General features: G+C 37.3%; 1 protein-coding gene across 11 annotated transcripts in view; it reads right to left on the bottom strand.

The window, feature by feature from the left end:
* Positions 1-12,229, bottom strand: part of Adam22 (ADAM metallopeptidase domain 22) — a 255,202-nt gene that overhangs the window by 199,128 nt on the left and 43,845 nt on the right. The window lies entirely within an intron of this gene.

The following is a 12,229-nucleotide window of genomic DNA, read 5'->3' as shown; positions in this document are numbered from 1 at the left end:
CCATTTCACAGCATTTTAAAATATAAATGCTTTCAAAAATATCTTTCACGAGCAACTTTTTATCACACTCCCACAACAATCCTTCAACAATCCTTGGGGCCAGATGTGTTTTGGAGCTAAGAAATTGTTTAATTTTAGAAAAGTAGCAATGTGCATGTATTGTGTTGTTTTGAAGGGCAGAAAGTTGTAATAAAACTTACTATACTTCTGTACCAAATGATATTCATGTGAAACAATGATTACAAAGAGTTGAATCTATTCTAAATATTTTATTTTTATTTATTTATTTGACAAGAGAAAGAGGGGAATAGAGAGAGAGAGAATGGGCATGCCAGGGCCTCCAGCCACTGCAAATGAACTCCAGACATGAGTACCCCCTTGTGCACCCGGCTAACGTGGGTCCTGGGTCCTTTGGCTTTGCAGGCAAACACCTTAAGCGCTAAGCCATCCCTCCAGCCCTCAAATCTATTTTAGTAGATATAATTCCCATGATATCAGCACTGGTCTAACAATTGAGTATGATCCAGGTGTGGTGGCACCCACCTTTAATCCCAGCACTCGGGAGGCAGAGGTAGGAGTATTGCCATGAGTTTGAGGCCACCCTGAGATTACACAGTGAATTCCAGGTCAGCCTGGACTAGTGTGAAACCCTACCTCAAAAAAACAAAACAAAAAAATTGCTGAGTATGGTCACACATGCCTTGAACCCACTGCTGACAGGGACAAAGACAGGAGAATCACTGGGCTTGCCAGTCAGTCTGACTAAAAAAGTGGCAGTTCCAGATTCTATGAGAGACTCAATCTCAAGGAAATAAAGTGGAGGAATAATAGAAGGGGATACTACATTCTCCTTCGGCCTCTGCATGTGTGCACATCTATATACACAAGTGCATCTATACATACCACACACACAAAAATGGATGGATTTTTAAGGATACTGTTTGCATTAAAAATTCAGAAGCTTTCATAACTTACATTATACATCATTAGTAACTGCATTAGTTGGGCTGGAGAGATGGCTTAGCAGTTAAGCGCTTGCCTGTGAAGCCTAAGGACCCCGGTTCGAGGCTCGATTCCCCAGGTCCCACGTTAGCCAGATGCACAAGGGGGCGCACGTGTCTGGAGTTCGTTTGCAGTGGCTGGAAGCCCTGGCACGCCCATTCTCTCTCTCTCTACCTATCTACCTCTCTCCCTCTCTCTCTCTCTGTCACTCTCAATAAATAAAAATGAACAAAAAAATTTAAAAAAATAATTGCATTAGTTATTACTTGATTTTTGTTCTTCCTTGGCTGGTTACCTGGAATTACTGAGAAGTTTGGTGTAAATATAGATCCATGGGGGCTCAAATCATCCTCTCATTGTTTTTTTTTAAATAAAATTTAAAATTTATCCTAACATCCAATCTGTCTTCCTACTTGTCCTGAAATACTTGCTTTTAGAATCAATATTTTGAGTTCATCCAAAGAGGCACAAACATCTCTGAAAATTTGCATATGTGGACAAAGAAAAGGCCAAGTCATTATGGAAAGATCAGAGAACAGTCCCAAGGTGTATGGACAAAGGCAATGCATAGCAGAGGGTACTAGCAACTAAGTGAGACAGGCCCTTTATGAGGACACTCCTACATTAACACAGTCTTGACTACAGCTAAACCATTCGGGAGAAAGCTAAACATGCCCAGCAGTATTCCAGTTGTTATCTGTATGATTTAAAATGAGCTATCTGCCACTTTGACCTTTTAAACATGTGATTCATGAATTTGAGCTAAGAATGCCCAGGAATGTGTCTGACATCTTCTTGAATCATGTCCCTAAACTGAGCATGGTTGGTAATGCACATCTTAAATTGAGCACACTTAGAGTGTGCCCACACCAAAATGCTGAATATGTATAAACTCTGAATAATAGGCTTATAGAATGTTGACAAAATTCTATAATGTTTAGAGTTATACAAGCATTCTAAGTATTCTTGAATTTTTCATATGTTATTTGGACCAGATACAGTTACATTTTTTGTTTTTTAAACATGATCCTGCCAGTAGCTCACATCTGCCAGTCTCTACTTCCTAAAGTGGTGAAACAAACAGGAATTTTAATAAGTATAGTGTAAAAGATAATATGAGTTGATTTGTGAGGAAAAAAGTTATTAAGTATCTATAGCAGACAAGATTCTTCTGTTCCATAGTATTCCATCCAATTTCCACTATTTTATACTGCTCTGTGCACAGTACAGTCCATACCATCACTGTCTGCATCTCTACCCAAACCAGGCTACCATGTTAAAAGGCAAGTCATTCTTTACCCTCAAGACCTAACAGTGCTCTATAAACACTCAATGGATAGATCAATGAGGGAATGAACGAGTAAATGAATATAAAAGCAAACCGTAAAAAATAAAGTCTCTGATGATACCTTAAAGCATCAACTCACTTACAAAACAATCAGCCCTAATGCATTAAATTGGAAAGGAGTTAATTTTACTAAATTATAGAACTCTGGAGATAGTATTAATAATAATAGCAAATAAAATAAAATATAATTAGCTTTCTATCTATCAAAGATTAGCATAAGTTTTTGCTTCTATTCTAAAGATATTTCAGGCTCTAATCATGCTCTCAGGCAATCTCATGAATAAGAATTATGGATATACAGTGTTATAAATATAAAATAAATATTATACAACCATCATAAAAGACACTAGTTTCTATTGACTCTCTGAATATACAATAAATGCTACTCTGTTAAATTGAGATCCTTTACTCATTTTCCTTTCTATTTTTCTTTTTTAATCACTTAACAAAACTGAGTCAAAATAAATTAGTTACTAAACTTTTTATCTGTTTCTAAAATTGATCCAAATAAACTTATCATAACTATTATTTTATGTAAGGAAAAATGTTTTATTTTGCTGTTTGTTATGCTTTTGAAACAAGATTTTGCTGTGTTACCCAGGCTGGTCTTAAACTCTGGGGCTCAAGTGATTCTTCCATCTCAGCATCCTGAGAAACTGGGACTATAGGTATGTACTACCAAAGAGGTCACTTATAAATAAAAGCTTGGTGGCATATCATAACCTCATTAAGTAGCCTATACTCTACACTTCACTTTATTGCTTTGTAAGCAACTTGATGCTTTAAAGTATCATAACTGACTTCATTTTTTACTACTTGCTTATATATTCATTTACTTTCTCATTTACTCATGAAGAATGCTGACTATTGACTTATGTGAGCTAGCCTTGATCACGTTACCAGTTGAAGTAGTACATACACCTTTAGCTATGCATACAGTGTTCACATGGAAATAGTTCTACTTAGGCACATATTATGACTATTTTTATCTTCTGGATCTGACAATATATCATAGAGTAGAATTAACTGTTTGTTTGATAATCCCTCTTCTCTTAGCAAACATAACACAGAAAACCATAAGGAAAACCATTCCCCCCCCCCCTTTTTTTTTTTGTTTCAACCACAGTATACCTTTTAAAAGAATATGACAGGGAAATGAACTCTCTGGATTAGGATAAAGGGACACAGTGAAACACAGTTAACAGCTATGTCTACCAGAGAGACATCTGTGTGCTTGGGAGTTTACAAGATCTATCTGCTGCTTCCAACCTTGCTGAACAGGATACCTGAGACTGAGAAGGAGGAGAAAAGAGCAAAGGCAGCACTAAGAGTAAGAACAAGCTTCTATTCTGTACTTTTACCACAGCTCTGGATAAACATGAGTTAAGGTGAGATAATTGCTACAGAAAACCATCTGAAGACTTTCTTAAAACATGTAACTACGACACGAAACCTGTTAAAATGTTTAACTAATATTTTACTTAAAGACATTTCAACATCTTAAAGTTCTCCAGCAAAATAACTATGAGTGAGAATTATGATCACATTACTATAAAATCACCTTTTTTGCAGTCTAGTGTTGACTCAAAGCTAGGGCCCCCTCATGCATGCTAGACAAGCACAGTACTACTGAGCCCAAGATTCCAATGTTTTTGACCCAGAGAGGTAATGGAAAGGTCAGGTAAAGGGAAGTATACTAACTGAATGTATTTTACACCGAATTTTTCCAGTAGGGTCCTCAAAGAAAAATGGAACCACAAGGCCTTTCTCTGTAAAATCCCATAGCTGTGTAATGGGTACCTTGCTAAACAGCTTCCTAGTTATAGTCACACAGCTGTGACTAAGCCACCATGCTTCAACAGAGTATGTGACACCCTTCCTAACATCAAACATGGCACCATTCATTGCTGCCTGTAAAGTCCTGTTCTATGGCCCCAATATCATTTCCTCAAAGAACATTCAGCTAATCTTACCAGTTTCTAGGAAGAGCCTTGAACCTTTGTAAAATTTTCACTTTAATAGCTAGGATGAGTCTTTGCAATATATCTGAAATTATTACTTTTATGCCATTTTTAAAGTCAAAAAACTGTTCAATTTTAGACAAAATAGAAATAAACTGGAAATGGTTAATAATTAATATTCATGGGAACAAGTATACAATAGCATCTGTCATAGTCATACCAGCTCACATTGACTGAGACTATATGCCAATGCATGAGAAAATATGTATGTTCACAGTATGCTAAAACAGACTGATATTTAACATAATGAGAAAAATAGTTCAGAGACAAAATGAAAGTCAGCTCTGTGCAGATGGTATCATCTGAAGTAAGCATACACCTGATACCACACTCTAAAATTCAGTCACAACTATAAAGCAAATATGGCTATTACAGAACAAGTTGCCAGTTGCTCAAACTGGATCTTTTATCTTGCAAAGATTTTTGCTTACCCAGTATCTTTTCATTTTGTTTTGTTTCATTGATTTTTTTTTTTTACTACAATTCTATAATTTTCTTCTTTCTTAAGAATGGCTCTCACTATTTGCCCTTATGGTCTTCAACTCGTGACCTTCTCACTTCAGCCTTCTGAATAACTGGGAATACAAGTACACACCACCACACATGACTGTTTTCCAAATTCCTTAACAATTATATCATAAATTTAATGTATACTACATACATCTAAGGAAACCAATTGAATATTCTTATAAAATCCCACCATCAGCTGTATGGTTGTCACTGCTAGATAATTTAGCAAGATTTAATAATTTGGCACCTCAGGTAGGAGAGATGGCTTAGCAGTTAAGGCCCTTGACTGCAAAGTTGAAGGACCCAAGTTTGATTTCCCAGTACCCACATAAAGCCAGATTCAGAAGATGTCGCATGTATCTGGAGTTTGTTTGCAGTGGCAATAGGCCCTTGTGCACCCATTCTCATTCATTCCCTCTCTCTCTCTCTCTTTCTCTCTCTCTCTCTCTCCTTGCAAATAAACTTTTTAAAAAAGAATAAATTTTCTATAATTTGGGTAATTCTTTGAAAAAATATAATTTCCCAAAGTTGGAAGAACAAGCAGGAAACCTGAATATACCAATAAACCATCAAAAAAAAATTATCAAATATTTGATAGTGGAGCATTTCCATAATCTAAGCATGTGGGAAATACAGGCAAGAGGAGCACATGCTCAAGGCCATTCTGGACTACAAAAGAAGTTTTAGTCAAACCTGGGCTACATGAAAGCCTATCTCAAAAAAAAACTGGCAAGCAAAAACAATTCCCAGAGAACTTGAAATAAATATAATATTTAAGATGTTTGTGTATGTATAAAATAACTAAAATATTTACACTGAGATAATTTAGATAAGCATAATATAAATATATTTTATTCTAAACAGTATTATGTGATGATAATAGTATTTTTGCCTTGGTTCTTTTGGTTTTAGGAATACCTCTAGTATTCACTATCATAAAGAATGCTGACTATTGACTTATGTGAGCTAGTCTTGATCATGTTACCAGTTGAAGTAGAGCATACGCCTTTAACTATGCATATAAGGATAATATATACATAAGCATATATATAACAAAATTTATATTCTTCACAAGATCATGCTTTAGGAAATTTTCTAAAAATAAAAACAATAATTTATACTTCTATTTTAATTGTGATGCAAAAAAGAACTGATACAAGTTTCATTTGTGATTGAAGATACAATATTATGAGAGACTGGAAACAAGCTTGGGGAGGGGGCATGCCAGGGCCTTTCAGTTGCTGTGCATGAGCTCCAGATGTGTGTGCCCCCTTATGTGCTTGTGTCACTGCATCTGGCTGTGTGGGACTTGGAGATTTGAACATGTGTTCTTAGGCTTTGCTGAACTTGAAGTAAATGGCTTTGAAAGTTACAATTTCTCTGGAAAGGGTTTTCCTTTCCAAATAAATGGACTTTTGTCCAATTAGCCCCTTGAATTAACACAAGAAAAACTATCCAGTTTAACCAAAATAAAATTAATTTCCACACACTGAGAAACATCTAGGGATTATTTGATTGCTCCAGTTAAATTACACAGAGAATGCACAGCTGGGCGCAGGCTTAGTGTCTTTAGGATCAAACCTTCTGGTGGATATTTTGAGAAATAATGAGACTATTGAATTTATAGTCTACCACACAGTGAATATATACATTTATATAAACATAATATAAACATTTGTGGTAATACAGTATGTGGCTCATGAAGACTGGTAGTTTGGATCTTGAGCATAGTTATACTTTTGTTATAATGTGATATACACATTAGAAGCACTGGCACTGGAGAACTTTCATCTATATGATATTAGTGATTACTGTTGGGTGTTTGAAATTACCTGAATATTTGTATTATGACTGTGTAACAATTCAAACATTAAAGGTAGATGATATTAAAACTCTCAATTTGCCAGGCATGGTGGCACACACCTTTAATCCCAGCACTCAGGAGGCAGAGGTAGGAGGATCGCCATGAGTGTGAGGCCAGCCTGAGACTCTATAGTGAATTCTAGGTCAACCTGGGCTACAGTGAGACCCTACCTCAAAAACAAAGAAAAAAAAAAAACACCTCTAAATTTATTTAAAACAATAATTGCTTCCATGTCTTTAAGAAGACATGCTGCATCATGAACACATAAAACTGTTGCAAATAAATATTATAAAACTGTATAGCCCAGAAAGGCAATAAATCACTCCTAGCCAGTGTGATAAGGGAGTTTATTGTTCTATGTTTAAAAAAAAAAAAGCTGGGCACACACCTTTATCCCAGCACTCAGAGGTCAGAGGTAGGAAGATCGCCATGAGTTCGAGGCCACCCTGAGACTCCATTGTGAATTCCAGGTCAGCCTAGGCTAGATTAAGGCCCTACCTTGAAAAACCAAAACCAAAATCAACAACAAAAAAAAAACTGTTCCAATTTAACCTGTTTTCTAAGTATCCTATAAATTTGACTTTAAATAACCATTATTAGTATTTGAGTCTGCAAACTTCATAGTAGTATGAGAATAAACAGCTGTAGTTTATTTTAGTGCCATTTCTTCAAATTAAGTATAATATACTGCTTCAGTATAGTCCATTAGTACTCAACTATATTTGATTCTTTCACAAAGAATACCATAAAAACAAAATGAATAATGAGAGTTTTTTCCATACCAAGTATTACAACATCTTATACAACAACCAATGCCATGATGATAACATTCCTCATAATCAATGAGCAGATCTTCACAAGAAATTGTTTTTTAAAAAAATTATAGTATAAAACAGATGGATCTGCAGAATCCTATGGAGACAGAGATTATGTTCACCAGGGTTAAGCTCTCACTAGTCTTTGGCTAAAAGAGGGGTTACATACATCAAATTCTCCCTAAATTAATGCTTAGCCCATCTTAAACTATGCTGACTTCACTCTCCATTGGAAAATCTGTTCTTTTTCAGAAGGGAGTGAGATCCAAGGAGATAAACCACCCCTCACACTTCAGGCAAGCCACAGCTGAAACCATAGAGGAATTGGGGCAATGAGCAAGTGTGCTTCTTCCATGATGGACCTAATAATCAGTGCCAGGGTGAAGGAGATAGACCCTGAGGATACTCAACATTTACCAATGCAGAGATCCAGAGGCTCCTAAGAGCTCATCACTAAAGTAGACTTAAAATTCACTCACCACAGCTCAGTGAATTTTTTGGAAGAGGGGGCAGAAAGATTGTAAGAGCCACAGGTTGAAACATCATGCCCAGAGGCATTGCCTCCCCTAAAATCCAACTGCTGCTCCCACAATGCATAAACCACAGCCCCACGGGAAATACCTGCAACCACATTGAGGAGGATCCCCAGTGGAATGGGACAGGGAAAAGGGAAAAGAGGGTACCAAAACATGTATCCATACAAAATATGCTGTTGTTAATAATAGTAATAAATTAATTAATGAATGAAAAAAGGAATCTGTTGAATAAATGGACAATATCCAATAAAGGAAGAAATAAATAATGTAGGAAGATCATCAGACTAACATCCAGTGTCTTTCTGTTGCCTGGGGCCCAAGATATTTGGGCTCATTTTACTTTTTAAATTGTATTTATTGGGCTGGAGGGATGGCTTAGCAGTTAAGGCATTTGCCTGCAAAGCCAAAGGACCCAGGTTCGATTCCCAAGGACCCATGTTAGCCAGATGCACAAGGGGCGCAAGCGTCTGGAGTTTGTTTGCAGTGGCTGGAGGTCCTGGCATGCCCATTCTCCCTCCCTCCCACCTTCTCCCTCTCTCTCTCTCTCCCCCTTCTTTCTCTGTCTAAATAAATAAATAAATATAAAATATTTTTTAAAATTTTATTTATTTATTTATTTTCATGTATGTATATATGGTCATGCCAGGATCTCTTGCCAAATGTAAGCCAATGCCTCTCTGGCTTTATATGGATGGTTAGGAAATTGAACCTGGTCCAACAGGCTTTAAAAGAAAGCACCTGTAACAGTTAAGCCATTTCTCCAACTCCTCCTTTTATATTTTTAAAATATTTTTTATTTTATCATTTATTTGAGAGTGACAGACAGAGAGAGAAAGAGGCAGAGAGAGATAGAGAGAATGGGTGTATCAGGGCCTCTAGCCAAATGCAAATGAACTCCAGACACATGTGCCACATTGTGCATCTGGCTTACGTAGGTACTGGGGAATAGAGCCTCAAACCGGAATCCTTAAGCTTTACAGGCAAGCACTTAACCGCTAAGCCATCTCTCCAGCCTTCCTTTTACATTTTTAACCTTGCTTTACTAACACTCTCAGCTCACCCTGTTTCACTCCTAAACTACCTTTCCTTCTCTCAAACATACCAAGCACCTTCACCCATACTGTTACTCCCTCTGCTTAGAAGCCTCTTACAAATGTCACTTCCTTAAAGGTATGTCCCTGACAATAACTATTCAAAGACCACCTTAATCTCCACACCAGGCATTTTATTAATGACACACTCACTCTCTGAAACATGTATGTGTGCATGTGTACAGATGTTTGGGTGTACATATGTGAAATGAAAATATGGATCTTAAATTATTCAACATAGATTTATCTTCTATATAATAATTTCATACTAAATATATATATAAAGCAATATTTACTACAATGACTGAGTGGGAGAAAAGGATATTCAGCTACAGATTTATGAATAACAGTGAGAGTTCTGCTATTCATTATCATCACAAACAACATTTAATTATAATCTTATTTTCATCTCTCATTTTTAATCACCTTCATCAACTACATTGTAAATAGAGCATATTTAAGTAAATGAGACTCTTCCACAACTAGCTTTTGATTCCAATTGAATTTCATACCATGTCTTTTATCTACTATCATCCCTATCACTCCTGTGAACTCAAGCCCCCACTCTAACCACCCCTGTGGAAAGCAGGCCAGAGGGTAATAATTGGCCCGTGATTCCCTTAAATGAAAGACATGACTAAACCTGCCTATTAAAACTTAATCTGGGTGTTCTTTGTCTGACTTTACTCTTAATCCCTTCCCAACCTCCCCAGCTGTCTCCGGGACATCTCTAATTTTACATAATTAGCCCCATCTGCTGATTTAAGTCCTGTCTGAATTTTTAGTTCAGCTCCCATCCCCTATTGTAAAACAGGAAAGAGACTGCTGTAAGGATCACAGAGTAAAAGAAAAAATATTTTGTTGTTACTTAAATAAGAAAAGTGTGATGAACTGCAAAATATTTTACAGTTGGATCACCCAAGATCTGAGAGCTCTACAGCAGAATCTCTTCCCAAAAGCACTAGCTATATAAAACAAAATGAGTTCTTTCATGTTTCCCATCGCAGTATCACTAACCCCAGTACATTTGAAGCATTCCTTTCTTTGGTTGCTGGATTGGTGGGTGGATTGGTGGGTGGATGGATGGATGGATGGATGGATGGACAGATGGGGTAGGGGCTGGGGGCATAGTCAAAATACCTGATTTAAAAACACCAAGGAATACTGCTGAATGGAATTTCTTTCCAAGTAATCTTGCATTGCTTTGGGGAATTTATTCATGTCTTGAAGGGCTAGAGGGATTTGTAGGGAAAGACTTGGCTTGAATTGCTCAGGTAATATGGTTAGATACCATTATTGAGCCTGTTTCCCCCCCCCCCCCAGGGAATGTTTTCCAAAAGAATACAGTGCCCATTGTTGACCACTGGAAATGGCCAATGTAGCCTGAGGACAAGTTTGCCAGGCCATATGTTTGATTTTTATTAATATATCTGTCCTAAAGAGTAAACTTTCATAACTATAATCTCATGAAGGAAGATTGCTTCCCACCCTTTTCTTCATATTTATGACAAAATAAGAACTGACTGTGCCTTTTGCTTTTAGCCTTCCATATAACCTCCCATAGAAGTTACAACCCTAAGGGTGAATGAACTCTTGTATTATCTAGTTATACATAATCTTGTTTACTGAACATTTTGAGGGAAATTATGTAATGATACTTTCCCTTCCATTCCAATCTAAAAATATGTGTTTCTGGATCCATTCTGCAACAAAATCCAGCTACCATAAACTTATTTCGTTTTCATTTCCAGTTAAAATAAATTACTTGTTCTACAGCCCTAGAATTGCTTTATAAGGGGGAAAAAAAAAAGCTTTTAGAGATTTTATTTAATTTTTTACAATCCTGCTCTTAAAGTAATAGAAGCAGAAAAACAAGACAAACTGAAAATCTTGGAATAAGAAATGTACATAAAATCATCTACAGCATCTCTCTCTCTCTCTTTCTCTCTCTCTCTTTCTCTCTTCTCTCTAACTCTTTTATATTACTTATTTTTTTCTTCCTTCTCTTAGTGGGCACTGACCTGTAACTCCCAGTACCAGCAAGTGGCTATCATCCACAATGAGCTTTTGATCAGAAAGACCTACAAGGTTTCCTAAAGGAAAGCCATATTTCTGTCAGAGTACTTGATGACCCACCAAAGGTTAGTGGTAAGACCCTACTGCTGAAGACACCATTTGCAGTTGACATGTAACATGGAGTGACATGGCTGGAAGCTGGAAGAGAAGCAGTCCCCAGTCAGCCAGCACTCCAGTGCCAGAAGGTGCCACACAATCGACTGGGGAAAAAGATCAACATCTGTCTAAGCAACTCATGGTCTAACCTACTTAACAGCAAATAACCTCTTGTGATGGTCACACAAGTGCAATAGTGGCACACAGCCTTGGTGGGAAACCAACTGCTCTTGATTTGGAAAACTGTTCTGCTCAGTGGAATGGAACCCATAGCTGGAGCTGGGAAACAAGTCAGAATCATATCCAAAAATGAGCCCACTCTCCATTATCAAGCTACCACCAATTGTGGGCTACAAGAGGGCCTACACCTATTAAATTCTCTCTTAAAAAATGGTTATCCCATTTATCTGGTGCTAACCTTACTCTCCATTGGAGAATCTGTTTCTCTTTTTCACATAGATGCAGATCCTAAGGACAGAACCACCCCATCATAACTCAAAAGTGCCCCAGCTGAAACTAATAATAATTGGAAAAACAAGCAAGGGTGCTGTTTTCTTGGTGAACCTGGTACCCCCACAAGGGTGAAGGAGATAAACACAGAGAACAATCAACTCCTACCAAATCAGATATCCAGAGGCACAGAGGCTCCCAAGACCTCATCACTGAAGCAGACCAAAAATGAACCCTACATGGCTCAGGGAAATTTTCGGAAGAGGGGGTGGAAAGAATGTTAGCACCACACATTGACTGGGTCATTATGCACACATTGCCTCTTCCCCATAATTGATGGCTAACCCTACAATGCACAACCCACAATCCCCAATGACGAGGGTCCCTGTGGACGGGGTGGGCAGGGAGGAGGCTAATGAT

This window comes from Jaculus jaculus, chromosome 10, assembly GCF_020740685.1.
Source record: "Jaculus jaculus isolate mJacJac1 chromosome 10, mJacJac1.mat.Y.cur, whole genome shotgun sequence".
NCBI lineage: Eukaryota > Metazoa > Chordata > Mammalia > Rodentia > Dipodidae > Jaculus > Jaculus jaculus.
The sequence above is the reverse complement of the archived record's forward strand: the minus strand, read 5'-3'. Positions and strand labels throughout refer to the sequence as shown.